At 35.5% G+C, this 15,370-nt stretch overlaps 1 long non-coding RNA gene across 1 annotated transcript; it reads left to right on the forward strand.

Moving 5' to 3' along the window:
• Positions 1-14,058: 14,058 nt before the first annotated feature.
• On the forward strand, positions 14,059-15,108 carry LOC142605384 (uncharacterized). Its single transcript, XR_012839028.1, has 2 exons — positions 14,059-14,375; positions 14,676-15,108. It is a non-coding gene; the product is annotated as an uncharacterized LOC142605384 (long non-coding RNA).
• The last annotated feature ends 262 nt before the right edge of the window (positions 15,109-15,370 follow it).

A 15,370-nucleotide genomic window follows, 5' to 3' on the forward strand; every position in this document is an offset into this window, starting at 1 on the left:
GGGTAGATGCCTCACTATTATATGAAGTTAAAAAGAGAATCCAGCAATATATATGGTCTTTTGAGTTACTTATTTCATATACTTAAGGTATGTCTTGAAGTTAAATTACACTTTGTTGAACATTATGGACTGAGAAAGATTAACCCCATGTATTGCCATTTGCATGAAATGTTACAGCTAGACTACCACTTGCATTAGTAACTGCTAAAATTAAGAATGTAAATATATTTCAAATTAGATCATGCTTATGTTAGTTAAGTATTGAATGGAAGAGACACCATATTTATCTTTGCACAAGCACAGTGAAATATAAAAGAATGTAATGTTTTTCATTAAAGTTAAGCCTTGGAAAAGGCAAGGCAATTACATTTTTATGAAGATAAGCAACAAACTGAGTAGAAAGAAAAGTACACTTAAAAAAAACCTATTTTAAGAACTACTTAATCTTGAGGACGAGGTTGTCTTTTGCAGGGGCCTTGGTTGATTTGGCAAGTGCTGCTGCTGAAAAGGCTGGACCTTTACCCTTAGAATCCTCCTTGGGCACAGGAATGGGGAGAATTGCCAGAACAATCTCTCGGCTTTGGGAGACCACTTTCTCCTCAGAGGAATCTTGGGTGCAGCTAGAGGCTTTGTGGTTGTAGGGGCTACCTCTTTGGCTATCTCCTTCACCTTTTCATCTGCATCACCTTGTTCTGCCCTTTTGGGGGGATTGTTGGGAGAAGGAAGATCCTTGGCAGGTATATCTAAGCTAAGGTCTAGATCTTTAGGGGCAGTGTCAGCTTGAGAGACTAAAGGGCCTGATGCTCGGATGGTTGGAGGGTAATAGACATTATCTGCTCTCCTTAGGGCGGATGAGGCCTCCACTCTAGCTTGGTTAAGGATCTCATTGCATACTTGGAGGCAGTAGGTTCTACAAACCCCAAGAACTTCAGCCCTAAGAACCTCTTTCGTCTCGACCACCCCGATATCATATTTTTCTTACTCAGCCTTCTCTGCCGCTTTCTTTGCCTCTACCAGTTTCTTTTTTAAGACCCTTATATGTTCCTTGGATACAGCTAGCTCATCCTCGGTTCGACGGAGTTGTTTACGTTGACTCTCCGCCTACCTCTCGGCCCCTTGTAGAGCAACTTCAGCGCTCTTCTTCTCCCTGTCAACCTCTGTCAGCTTTGTATTCAAATCCTAGATCCTCTTTTCAGCCAGGGTGAAGGCCTTCACTGCTGCTATGTGCTTTGCCTCTTCATCCTTCATTTTCCTGTAGGAATTGGTCACCAATTCCTCGGCCATATGCGCAGCTTGAACAGCCTTTAAAAAAAAAAAACACAAACGACAATAACAATGAGATAATGAGAGAAAGTAATTGGAATACTAAGTAAAAAAAAAAAGGCGTATTCATTATTTTCTTTCAAAAAAAAAATTATTTTCTTCAAACAAAAATTTTATAGAAGAACATATTTTCTTTTCATTATTTTTTTCAAAAGAACATATTCATGTTCTTTGTGTTCTTCCCTATAATCAATCTCTAGCAAAAAACAAACCCTAAACCCAAATCCTAACGAAACCACTCCCAAACCAAACCATCCAAAGAATAGAAACCTAGTAAAGCACCCAACTTATCCACTCCTAAACCAAACCATAGTAAAGCACCCAACTTATCCACTCCTAAACCAAACCATAATCAAAGAGGCTGAGATTGGGTGCGATGGGTTTGAGATAGAAAGAGGCTGAGATTGGGTGCGATGGGTTTGAGATAGAAAGAGGCTGAGATCGGCTTGATCTGGGTTAGAGAGATGTTGTGATCGGCTGGTACCTGGTGATCTTATCAGACGACTGAGAATGCAAACACAGAGACACACACACACAATGAGTAAATGTAAACAAACCCAACAATACATTTTTCACTTGAGAGAGAGAAAAAGTTGGTACTTGGTGAGAGCGAGCACCGGATACAGTGGCCGAAGATTCTGATGAAGGGACTTCCGACCAGGTAAGCAGATCGGCGGTGGATGTTTGAGGCTTTCTCACTAGTGTGTTTCTCTCCATCTCTCACTCACACTCGCTCACAGAGTTTCTCAGTCTCTCTCTCTCTCTCTCTCTCTCTCTCTCTCTCTCTCTATGCGTTTGAGATATTTTTAAAAAATTTGAAATTTTCATATCGATAAAAAATATCTTGGATGGTGTAAAAATGTCGTCCACCAGACTTATTATTATGTTTTGCCATTTGGGTTTGCTTGAGTCTGTAAATTTGGATTAAGGCGTGTAAGGACTTTGGGTTTGTTGAAGGTATTTTAAATCAGGTCTTTGTGTTTGTAATGGGAATGTGAAAGAATGACAGAGTAATTGTTGAATGTCTTTGTGTTTTGTAAATCTGTGGGCATGTCTTTGTGTTTGTAAATCTGACTGATTTTATGGGTTTCGTTGCTAAGGAAATACAAGAAAAGAGAAAAAAAATATTGATTTTTTAAATTTCTGGGCAAGGTTTGCTAGGAAGAAAATGAAGAACATGATTAACGAGGAAGAACACATGTTCTAGATTCTTCATGTTCTTCACCAAAAAAGAGAAACAAAATTAATTTAATTCTTTTCTTTTATTTTTTTAAAAAATAAGAAGGTTAGAAATTTTATTATTATTTTATTGATCCGTAAGTTTCTCCGTTAGTTTGGTGACGAAATGGTGCTTCAAGGACTTAAATGTCTCGCGTTAATTGGTTTAGGGACTAAAAGTGGTAAAAATAAAATGTAGGGACTAAAATGGAAAAAAGTCAAAATGTAGGGACTAAAAGTGCATTTACGCCAAAAAAAAAAAAAAGGAAAACTTACTAGTGCAAGGTCTCTCTTCAGGCTTAGAAACACTTCGTGTTTCCTCATGGTCCTTAGATCAGCCATGTCACCAGGTAGCAATAGGGCTTGTTCCACAGCATATTAAGCCTTTCCTTGCTGGAAATCCCTTATAGAGGCATCTGAAGGGAGAGGAGACCCATTCAGCACCAAAGGGGGATTCCAGGCTTGAACTTTGGTACGTTGTCCACGCTTTCACTCCACAATTGACCTTTCGCTAGAGGACCTCGTCTAGGCTATCCTAGTTGCTTTGGTTCCTCTCTGGGGCTCGATTTCTTTGGAAGGGATGCCTCTGCCCTCTTCCACTTTTTTTTTCCTTTTTGATCCCTCTTCCTCTTCTTGTTGACGGGGTCAAGCTAAGGAGCTTGAGAGGGGGGAGGAGTGTGGGGTTTAGTTTGGGCGACCACCTCATGCATAGTGCCCCCTGTGGTGGACTCCATGAGTTAAAAAAGGGCTGGTCTTGGGTTTGCGTTGGAGCACCATTGCATCAGGAACACTGGGAGTTTCTTGGATGCTGCTCACTTGGGCTGGAGGAAGATGGCTAAAGTCACCAACTGGGGCTTCTAGAGATTGAGGCTGATTGAAGACTTCAAAGTCATCCTTGGAGTCTGAAACTTCAACTATTTTTACTTCTTCCTTGAGATCTAGTTGGGAAGGAGTAGCTTCCTCCTCGGCGGTACGTTGGAAGGGCAATTGGCGTGCTATCGCAGGCAACCAAAAATAAAACCTATAGTCCTAAAAATATATGTAGTAGTGCGAGTAAGGATTGTTCCCACGGAGAGTATCTAGCCTAGTTTTATTCTACATGAACAAGGAGGGGAGGATTTGAGTATAATGAAAACAATTTTAAGAAAAACAACTAAGGAACAATTCAAATTAAAGTATCAAATTCAATCATGTTAAGGACATATTTTATGTGGTTGGCTAATCCTTTGACAAAACGCACTTTACTTATATTTGGATTGATCTAAGATGTGTTTAATACTTCAAAGAACATGTTGTTCAAATCTAGTATTAAAGCCATGAAGATTGGACCAAGAAACAAGTGAAGAAAATGTGTTTACTAAAGCTGGACACCTGCTAGACAACTGCTCGATAGATAGCTATCTATCGAGGTTTAATAAGGCTCGACAGTTGCTATCTATCGAGGCTATCTATCGAGGTTACGGAAATCAGAATTTTTAGATCTAATTTTTGGGTCAGGCTTTTGTATTTGTGTAGGGTTTCTTTTCTCACAACCCTACACATATATAAGGCTTATTTTAGAGGCCGTCACATAAGAGAATACAAGGAGAACATATGAAAAAGGTGACCGAAACCTTATTCTCTCAAAAAGAAGCTACTGCGTCTTTGCGCCTTAGGGTTTTGTAACCAAGTGCTTCTTGATCTTCATTGTTGATGAAGTGAAGAACTTTGCAACCAACATCTTCTTCTCTAGTTGGTGATTGAAGTCGCGTACTGGGATCCGCGCAATTGGTTAGTTACGTACTGGGATTCGTGCATTAAAGGCTGGCGTTCATATATTGAAGAGTTCAGAGGTTCTGAAGCGGTAGAAGGTTTCTGCTGTGAGTTTATCTACGGGGATTGTAGAGTCTAGGGACAAGGTTTTGTACTAGATCTGAAACTTCTCTTTACTATAGAAAGAAAAAACCTTGGTCTAAGTCAACATCCATCATCGGAATTTTACAACTAATCATCGATGCAAGTATATATCAATTCATACTTTGAATATTCACTATTGGAACTATTTTCCTATTTGTCCTTAGTCACAGTTAATTAGAAAACAAGCAATCTAATTAACCCTAACTATTAAACAACCCAAGACAAGCACTAAAGGTTTAATCTAGTAGCAGCCTTAAGAATTAGAGAGATCAATGAAGCTAAACAACACAAGCACAAGCGGTTGTACTTAATTTAGTCAAGCGTTTTTCTTAAGATCTAATCTGATGCAGCAAATCATTAAATCTTGGTTGTTTCACAAATTAGAGAGATCAAACAATTACGGATTTGATATCTAATCCGAGCAGCAGATTGCAACGAATAATAAACTAGTAGGCCTCCTAGAAATTAAATGAGACAATCATGAAAATAGGCACAAAAGAACATCTGATATTCAAAGCAAAAATTGAACAATAAAAACAAATCATATCTCACAGTTTTATTGATTTTGAGGCTTCCGTTTCCTTCGACCAAGTATAAAAGTTTTAGCCCCGCAGGGCCATGATAGAAACTCAAAGGAGAAGTCAGAGAAGAGGGGAGAGAGAGGCATGTGTGAAGTCTGATTTTTTCCTCCCCCTTTTACAGGTTAATTCCCCCTTTCACAAGCCTACAAAATCTCCCAAAAATATTCTAAATAATAATATCCAAATATGACTAACTAAGGAAAATATTAAAAATAAAATAAAGTCCTAATATAACTAGGAAAGTGGTGTTTTCGGCTGAAATTTTTGTGCATCAGATCTGGAAAATTCTGAAAATAAACTGCATCAGATCCGCATATTAGAAATGCAAGCTAAGGAATGTTTAAGAACGTCAGCAGTGCAGGTGCAGCAACTTCAAGCCCAATTTCAACCTTGATGCAGCCAGTACCTCTCAAAACTCAAAACATGAAAGTTGTAGAGATTTTTCTTGGCTTTCCATAGTATCTTGAATCATCTCAATTGGAGCTCAGATAAGAGAGTTACGCCTAGATTACAAAGTGTTGTCAAAACTGTCCAAAATCGCCTAATTAGCTTCGTTTTGCACTTAACGCCTCCATTTGCATCCTAAATCAAAATATAAGAATAATGAGTACATTTAGGCACCAAATAAGGGTAGAAGACTAAACATTAAGGGAGAAAAATATGACATTTTGCATTCTCATTAGCAATTCCACTTGTAGTACCCTTTCTGGAGCAGGGTCACCAATGAAGCCCGATACTGCAATGTTAATTTGGTGTAATCGGGGGTCTTTCGCTTTTATTATGTACTTAGGCACCTGGAAGCTGGATGAGATGGGGTCATAGCCTAGGATCAGGTGAGCCACTCTTAGCTGTCCGTTAGTGTGGACGAAGATCTTGGATCGAAGTATTTTTGTCAAGTCGGGCTCGTTGACAAGGTTCAAGTTCGAAATTGCAGAGTACTTTTCTGCAAATTTGCCAAAAATAAAAACATAGTTAGCAAACGGTAGGAGTAAAATAAGAATAAGTTTACAAGCAAAAATAGAAGAGGTGAACGCAGAAAATGTTAGTAAGAGAGGGAATATTGTTAAGGTAATAACCCCAGATCTAAACACCCCACTTGACGTCCCATCTCGTGTTGAGCAATGAAGTCCATCATGCCACTCTTCTGGAACAATTAAGAAATCTTTGTTCATACCTTTATTGGACTCAAGGAGACACGTATGAGTCTGACCACGGGAACTCTAGTCTTTAAGTAGTACCCTTGGCCTATTAGTTTGTGACGATTGTAAACCCAGTTAATATTGTGGTGGGTAAGGTTTACATTCATCCTTTCATTGAGGGCATCTACACTACCTAGAATCCTAAACATGTTAAGGGAGCACTGGGTAGGGGAAAGCCTATGGGCAATGAGGTAGTCCCTAGTCATTCTACCCATGGGGATTCTCATCCCTTCCTCTATGAAGGCAATCATAGGGATTACCACTTCTCCTTCTTGCCTCAACGTGTGCCAATCCCCTTAGCAGCAATGCCTAATGGAAACCCTAGGAGGGATACGATAGCAAGCCTTAAAGCTCTTTATACCTTTAGGGGTGTTTACTAGATGAGAAAATCTACCCATTTGAAAGAAGGTTCAAGGTATTGGGAAGATGAGGTGAAATTAGAAAGGCCGAGCAGAAAAAGGTTCTAAATTTAAAGAAAGAAAGGCTAAGGGTAACTTTCGAAAAAGAAGAAGAGCTCATCGAACTAGTTCTTAAGAGTTGAAGATAGGAAAAGTAAAATGATTGAAAGCTTCAAACAATTTATATATGATTGGGAAAGGTAAGCGCAACAGTTCCCGCCCAAATTCCCATAAAAATTTCCCACCGTAGGATTCCCATCACACCATAGAACATGGGGAACATGGCACTGTAAGAAATAAATGTGGATGCGCCTTGGATGCCAAAGCATCAGGAGCGTGCTTTTAGGTAGTTGAAAAGACACCTAAACAGAACGAGATGACGTAAGGGTAGAGCTGAATAATTGTTGAAATATCGAAATCCCCTTTTTTTCTAAGAGCAAAAGAGTGAAATATTGAAGGGCTATTGTAGGGATAAGGGGCCCAGAAAGAAATATTGAGCCATGGGCCATGTCCGAGGACGTTAAGTTGTCCGTGGACAGGTGGACATCAATGAGGACGTACAAATTGGTAAGCTATGGAAGAAGTCTGGTCGTAAAGGAGTGAGAATGAAGTCCGAGGAGAAACATCTCCTCGGTTAAGCAGAGTAAGGGTCGGTGATCCGACCCTTCATCAAGGACAAGGCACCAGAAGATCATGTTGGTAAGGATAAGCATCAGAAGGGAATAAGACAAAGGAAAGCTGGGAAATATCTAGGAGGAAAGCTGCTACCACCACATTAAATTCTCTGTAACTAACTCTCTGGCCACATTAATGTGGAGGTGATACCTGAAAAGTAACCTCCAGCCTTACAGCTACCCATGAAGACTTCAAGAAGATGCTGATGGGAAAAGTATCAAAGTCAGCAATCTAATCTACATGTGAAGGATTGAGATGAAGTGATGAAGGTGAATATAAAGAAGGAAATCCCCATTACAAGGGGGGGATCGGATAATCTAAAAAGGGAGGGATGATTGTACACTCAAGAACTGTAATTCTACTTAAATTTAAGAGAAATATATAAGAACAACCATCCTCGGACTTTGCCGAGGAGGATTTTCTTTGCATTGAACTGCATATTCTTTCTTTCAAGTATCATTTAGCCTAATGTGATTGCTGATTGAAGTTCAGTTTCTAGCCCACTTTCTATAAATTCATTGTTTTGGGCTTTTTGGGCCTAAGTCCTTTTCACCTGTTGAGCTTTCCAAACAAAACGTGTCCTTACATTACCAATCCATTATGCTACAAACGTTGAAAACACAAATTCACGTAAATTTCAATTAATTGAAAACTTACCTCTTTCGCTCAGTGTACTATTTATTATCAAACTTGGGTTGCTTGAAAGGTTTTCCATTTCCATCTATAAAAGAAAAGAAAAAGAAAAACTTTTTTTACACCGAGCGTAATCGAGATCAAAGGGAAACTAACAATTTAAATTGAATTCAATAGATGATAAATAAAATGAAAATCAAATCCAAGAGAGTTAAATAGACAAACTAGAAAACCAAATAAGTAGAGAAAATAGAAAAACTGATACTTGAATCTCACTTGTTTTACACTTTATATATATATATATATATATATATATATATATATATATATATATATATATATATATATAAAATGTTTTTGAAATAGTGGTAACTACCATGTGTGTGTTATGGGTGAGAAGTCAAGAGAGAAATGAGGATGAGAAAATGATGGGAAATGGGAGAAGTGAATGCACCGTTAGGAGTAGTGTTAATCCAAGTTCTTTAACATTTTTAAAGGTTTAGTGTAAGGGTAGCTTTTATATTAGTAGAATTTCTTAGCATGGTTTTCAGACCTGGACTGTTTAATGAACCAAAAAAGGGAGAGGTTCAAGATTTTTAAGGTTGGATCGAGATTCAACAGAGATCGAACTGTAATGATGTCATAATTAATTTAATAATAATAAAATACAAATAAAGGTATTAAAATGGAAAACATTAACAAATTTTTACTAAAAATATGTCTAAAAAATTAAGCAAGTTTTAAATGAATTTTCACCATTTATATAAGGTTGATAGAAAATAATAAAGTATAAACAAGTGTAAAAAAAATTGTGTTTAGTAATCTTTCAAATAAAAAAAAATTTTCTAAAATAAAATCATTTACAACATAAATTAATAAAGTGTATATTCATATGTAAAAAGCATAAATCTTCAACCTCTAATAAAATTATCAAATAATAATAGGTTGAGAGGGGGTAATATAATAAATTGGAAAAATATAATCTAAATTGTAAATAAATAAAATATTAAGGCAAAACTACATTATTAGTTCCTGAAGTTTACCTGCTGAGCGCATTTAGTTCCTAAAGTTTCAACTGAGCACTATTAGTCCCTAAAGTTTCAAAACTAAACACAATTGCTCTCCATTAACTACTGTTAGTTTTGTGCTTATGTGTCTAATGGAAAAATGAGTAGGCATACTTTTAATGACATGGCAACATTTTTTATTTTAAAAAATCTCAAAAATCTCTTCTCTGCGTTTACTCCTCTCTCTTTGTTACCTCTAATTCTCTCTCTCTGCAACTTCGATGAAGTCCATGTAAAAAATCTCTAGAGACAGCAAGACAAGTAGATCCGAAAGTGAAGGAGATCTGTAAGCAAGAGTTCCGTACATCAATGCACAACCTACATAGTCCTACATATATGCAATACCTGGAGCAGATCTCTTGCTGTGAACATTTAAAGTTAAATTTCTCAGTAACCCAATTGGACCCTTTCATTTTGTCCATCTATTTCTTTTTTTTTTTAATATTATAGAATTTGTCTTGGTATTTGACTTGATCATTGGCCTAATATCTGCGCAAAAAGTCAACTTGAGTTGAACAAGAAAACTATGACAATCTAGGTAAATTCTTTGAGCGTTGCTTTCCTGAGATTTATACACTAAAAATTGGGCTTCGTGAATGGTTTAGTTTAGGATCTTATAAGACTTCAAGTTTGCTGCCTCTCTTTGAAGATCTGAAGGTCTTTGGAGACTTTGATCCAATTCAAGTGGCTGTTGTCTTGAGTCCTCCTTGTCTCACCGTATCTATCTGATGTTTCATGTTTGGCTAAAATTTACAAAGAGAGAAAGGAGTACCAGAGAGGAAAAGAGATTTTAAGGTTCCGTTAGAATTTTGGTGACTTGGTTCTGGGTTGTATTTTTAAATGAAGTGTCAAATTTTGATTCGGCCACTTAAGTTACATTGTAACGATTTTACTTTTAGACATTGTAGCTGATATGACAGGGTTGCCACATCATTAAAAATATGCCTACTCATTTTTTTGTTAAAAAAGTAAGCAAAGAAACTAGCAGAAGTTAGTGAAGTGAGCAATTGTGTTTAGTTTTAAAACTTTAGGGACTAATAGCGCTCCATTGAAACTTCAGGGACTAAAAGCGCTCAACAAACAAACTTTAGGGATCAATAATGTAGTTTCGTCAAATATTAAAGTCAGGAATGACACAACAAAGGAGCATAACCTATTGGTTATTGTATCAGTATTTCACCACTCTAGAGTGCCAGAGCTGAGGTGAATTATGCGTACCTTGGATTGCGAGGGTTTTGGGGTTTTTATAGTAGAGTAGAGTTGACATCCGTTTCATGGTGGAGAGGGTCTTTCCTTGTAGGGAAGATCTTCATTAATACGTGTATGTCGCGGGATACTTTTCTTGTAGGGATTCCCTTGATTAGGGTTAACCGTGAGGCATAAGATTTTTCCTTATATACATATTCTTGGGGGCCCAGAATAGCCATGCTAGACCCTTCAGCATTTCCTTTCCTGCCTTCAGCTTTCTCCTCGTCAAATTTCTCCTCGTCAGCTTCTCAACCCGTCCAAGTGTAGATGCTGTCAGGTTGTGGGATGAACCTGTCAGCTTATAGACTAACAACTTCATCCTATGTGAAGTCGTTAGCATGAATAATGGAGCTGATGGGTTCTTGGAGATCTACAGCTTCTTTTTATTTTGGCAATTAAAAATTCCCCTTATCAATAGGCATCAAAGAATCGGACTTTTATGTGGGTCTTTAGGCATCAACAACTTGTAAATAAGGAAATATGAGATTCCTATGAATTATGTTATTGTATATTAACAAAAAGTTAAAATTGAAGAGAAAATTTACCATTTCACATTTTTTTTAATTCATTTTTTCTTTTATTTTCCTTCTACAAAGTACTTTTTCCTAAATGATCAATCAAACCCGTTGCTAGACCACCAATAATAGTGTAATTTTTTTCATAATTAAAAAAAAAGTTTAAATTGGGCTAAACCAATCATGGTTTTTTTTTTTTTTTAAAGTTAATGTTATAGGCACTGCCCAACACCTGCCGCAACAGTTAGGTTGACAAGTTTTTGTTAATTTTTATTTGAACTTATCATTGATATTACTTTTTTACCTATTAATAATAACTTGCTACACTGGTAATTATAGAATTTTTGGTGATTATTGATTTTTTTTATTTGATAAATTAATAATCATCAGCTCTTTCTCTCCTTTACAAACTCACTTGGAGAGAAGGTAAAATTTGTCTTAGGTCTCCAATACAGCGCTAACCATTGAATACTCGTAAACCGTTTCCATGAACAGATCAAACCCACTTCATCCCATTAAAAAGGAGTGTAATTGGGCCAATCATGAGTTTATCCCTTAAAAGCTCATAGGCCTAAGCTAAGCTGAACTTAAACGTTACTACACACTAATATATATATATATATATATATATATATATATATATATATATATATATATATATATGTATGTATGTATCTATGTATGTATGTATGTATAAAACCTAAGTCTCTGAGGTCCTCACAATTTTCCACGTCAGCACAATATTTAAAAAATAAATCATGATCATTTTTTAAAAATAAAATTATTTTTATTTAGTCCAAACTTAACAAGGAGTGAAACTATATTTCTCTAATAAGTCAAACTTAAACTCAAACTCATCATTATCATATATATATATATATATATATATATATATATATATATATATATATATATATATATATAAACCAGACAAAGAAAACAAACCCTAAGTACCCTTCAACAACTCGACTATATAAACTAGATGGAGAAAACAAACCCTCAGTCCAAACTCCAAACTGAACAGTGCCACTACAGCCCCTCAGCCTACTACCAAGCCAAGTCGACCACCGTGGGTATGTGTTTCTAATTTGTGGCTTCAATTTTTTGGGTCTTTTGTTTAAAGGTTTAGGGAGTCCAGTATGCAGTGTTAACCAAGTGCTGCTCACACTACAGTAAAGGGGTCCAGTAGGAAAGAAGATTCTAGAACATGTCTCTCTAACGGCTAAACTCATGCTTTTGGAATTTCTTGCTTTTAATTTTCAAGCTTTTACACACTTTTGGGCCCACTAAAATTAGGAGCTATTCGTTGATAAATAATATTTAATAGGAAAAGAAACACATGCCATAGCTTTATGGTTGTTTGCAATGTGAGTTAGATCTCCCTCATCGAACTAGTCTTCTATTTGATTTATGAACTGTGCTTATATATAACAATGTGGAGTTGTGAAGCTTAAGGGGCCGTTTGGTCCTAATTAGAAAGCACCGATACATCTGCTACCAAACTCCAACAAAATTGCGATAGTATGAGCAAGCCAGGAGTTTTTTGTCATTAATGCATTGGTCACCAAGTGTTGACCATCCCATATCAACTGCATCATGACAAATTAACGGCTCCCATGAGTAAACCTACAGTTTCCAAGCATGTATGTATGTGATGTATAGGTACCATCTTCATACAATTTCATTAAACTACATGACAGTGACATTCCAAATCTTCAAACTATCTTCCAACTAGAAAAGAGGGTCCTTCCATCGGGATGAAAGGTAATAGCTTCTTTGATTAATGAATTTTATGTCGAATTTGTTTATATTGTTATTATTAATGAAATTCAATTCAAAATATGTGGATATTTGTTTATATTGTTATTAATAAGTTTTATCTTTTATGTTGAATTTTTTATTTGCTTTCGTATGTGCCTGAGTTTTTCTTTCTATCTTATTCTTTTGTTATGTTTAGAATTGATTTTCTTGAGTATTTGGGTTAATCTCCATATTTATATTAACATTGTTTTTGTGAGTTTGGTTTTTGGGTTGAAATTTTTACAAATTATTTTATATTGTACATGGCATATGAAGCATCTTTATTTTTTTGGAGAAAAATCAAAACTACAACCTATGTCTTTCAGCCCAGGGATAAATTTGTATTTGGTATGTTATATATAAATTTGTTGAATTTGAAGAGTTTTATTTGGTTTTGAAGTAGAATTTGAGGATTTTATAAATTTGGAAGTTTTAAGTCTTAGGGTTTTTGGTATTTGCGTTTCAGTAGGTTGATCTTAATTTTTTACCTTAAATACTTTATATTTGGGTTCATGTGATTTTTTGTATTCTTAATTAAAGCTATGATTTTTGGTTGATTGATTATTTGTTTGGATTCAACATAAAAGATAATGGAATTAGGTGTTATAATTTTAATATTGTTTCATATTTTGAATTGTCCATATTGTTATTACTATGACTAAGTAGGATTGACAAAAGCATAGAAGTTAAATATTTCTTCTTCTTTTTTTAAAATACTAACTAGCAAAATGTCTATAATATGCATATTATTAACCCAATTTTCTATTTCTAAATTTCTTAGATTTTATTATAAATAATTTTTAGTGCATAAACAACATTCTACCACTGCCACGTCAAAATTGTGGCAAAAAGTTGTAAAAAATTATGGTCCTAAAACTACTCTTATGACTATAATGAGATAAATTTAAATTCTTTACTCATTGTTGGATTTTTTTTTTTTTTTTATAGTCAATAGTTTTCCCGTGCATCATACGAGTTAATGACTAATATATATTATAAATTACTCCTTCTGAGAATTTGATAGGTACAAGAAAGAGGAGTGAAGAATTTGAACAAAGAGGAGTTTAAACTATAGATATTATAAAAATGCTAAAAAAATGTAATGTTAAGTTAAATTACAAACTCAGTAACTCAAGAGTCAAAACTCAGAAGTACTCTTTAAGAATAAAAGAAAAGAGGTCGATGGTCCAAAAAAGGAAAAAAAAATATTAAAAAAGTGTTAAGAGTGATTATTGATTGATGCTCCAAACCTCTGAAAATATGGCATCCGCCACGTATATATAGATATAGTATTAAAAGCTGGAACATGTCCTGTATATCAGCACACTTCAGAGAAAGAACAATACCATTCTGGAAGGTGGAAGCTCTAGTGCTGAGACGAGAGCGAGAGATAATATAAACAAATGAAAAGGTATCATTAACTCTTATCTTTTAAGCAATTATATAAAGAGTATTCTCTCGTTGATGTTCAAAGCATTGTTTTAAAGCCACAGATTGGGAGAACCTTGTCTTCGAAATGAAAATGGCCTTTTAACTTCACTTTTTGCCTTTTAAACATGTATTTTTTTCCACAAAACCTTCACTAGGTGTACAACAGAATTTATTCTGCAATAAACTCTGACACGACATCTATATAGAATATAGACCATAATAGTGCCTTTAAGGTGCTCTAAGGCTTTCAATCCATGGCATCAAGATCTTGCATCACTATATATACGTATTCTTCTAATCTTCTCTACCAATTAAACATCGGTCTAGCTAGTCGCGACTAAAGAGTCATGGTTAGAGGTGGGATGTCAAAAGCAAAGATCCTTCTTCTTAGGTAATCTTAATGAAAAAAACTACTAGCTTTTGATTATCTATATATATTTAGTTTAACTAATCCATGAATCAAAGTTTAACTACTATATACCATAGCTCCTTTCTTTGTCCCCATCTAGTCATGGTTTTATTTTCATTTGCTGATGGAACAGTTCTGTTCCTTCTTTCTTTTTTAGCTTCATTATTTGCCAATGGGAATTGTTGCATTTGCGTTTGTGTATATCATAGTGATTTCTCGCTAACCATCTTTGACATATATGAAAACCCTAATGCTGATTAGAGGTCATGCTAGTTCATGTAGGGAAGCTAAGGGAGTAGAGCGCCATTTCAGCAAGCTTGCAGGAGCACATAGACCAGAAAAATCAAGACAAGCAGTGAGTAGTGGTGGCAAGATTGATGATTCATCATGCTGGATTCCACATCCACGTACAGGGATATACTTCCCACAAGGCCATGATTGGGTTATGGATGCTGTTAGGGAAGGTGCGGCTTCTTTCAATCAGAACTATTGGATGAGGGATGTTGATGGTGTTGAAAAGCCAGATGCTAGTACTCCACCTGATCAATATTACACAAATTCTTAATATAAATTTTTTTTTTTCAATTTAATAACAATATATAAGATGAGAACCAAGGAAGGCTTGCTTGGTGAGTAATAGTGAACCTAATCTAAATGTTTGAAATAGTCTACAATTTATAAGATGAGAACCAAGGAAGGCTTGCTTGGTGAATGATACTGAATCTAAATGTTTGAAATAGTCTACAATTTATAAGATGAGAACCAAGGAAGGCTTGCTTGGTGATGGTGAATGATAGTGAACTTAATCTAAATGTTTGAAATAGTCTATGATCTATCAATAACTTACCCTATCCACAATATTTAAATTTATTGTACTCGCTCCATAATAATTATTTTATGTCATTAGCAAAGCAAGTAATGAATTTTTTTTCCTTTTTTTTTTTTATGTAGACAAAATTCAGACTCAAGTACTTTAT

Source organism: Castanea sativa, chromosome 7, assembly GCF_040712315.1.
Source record: "Castanea sativa cultivar Marrone di Chiusa Pesio chromosome 7, ASM4071231v1".
In the NCBI taxonomy this organism is placed as follows: Eukaryota; Viridiplantae; Streptophyta; class Magnoliopsida; order Fagales; family Fagaceae; genus Castanea; species Castanea sativa.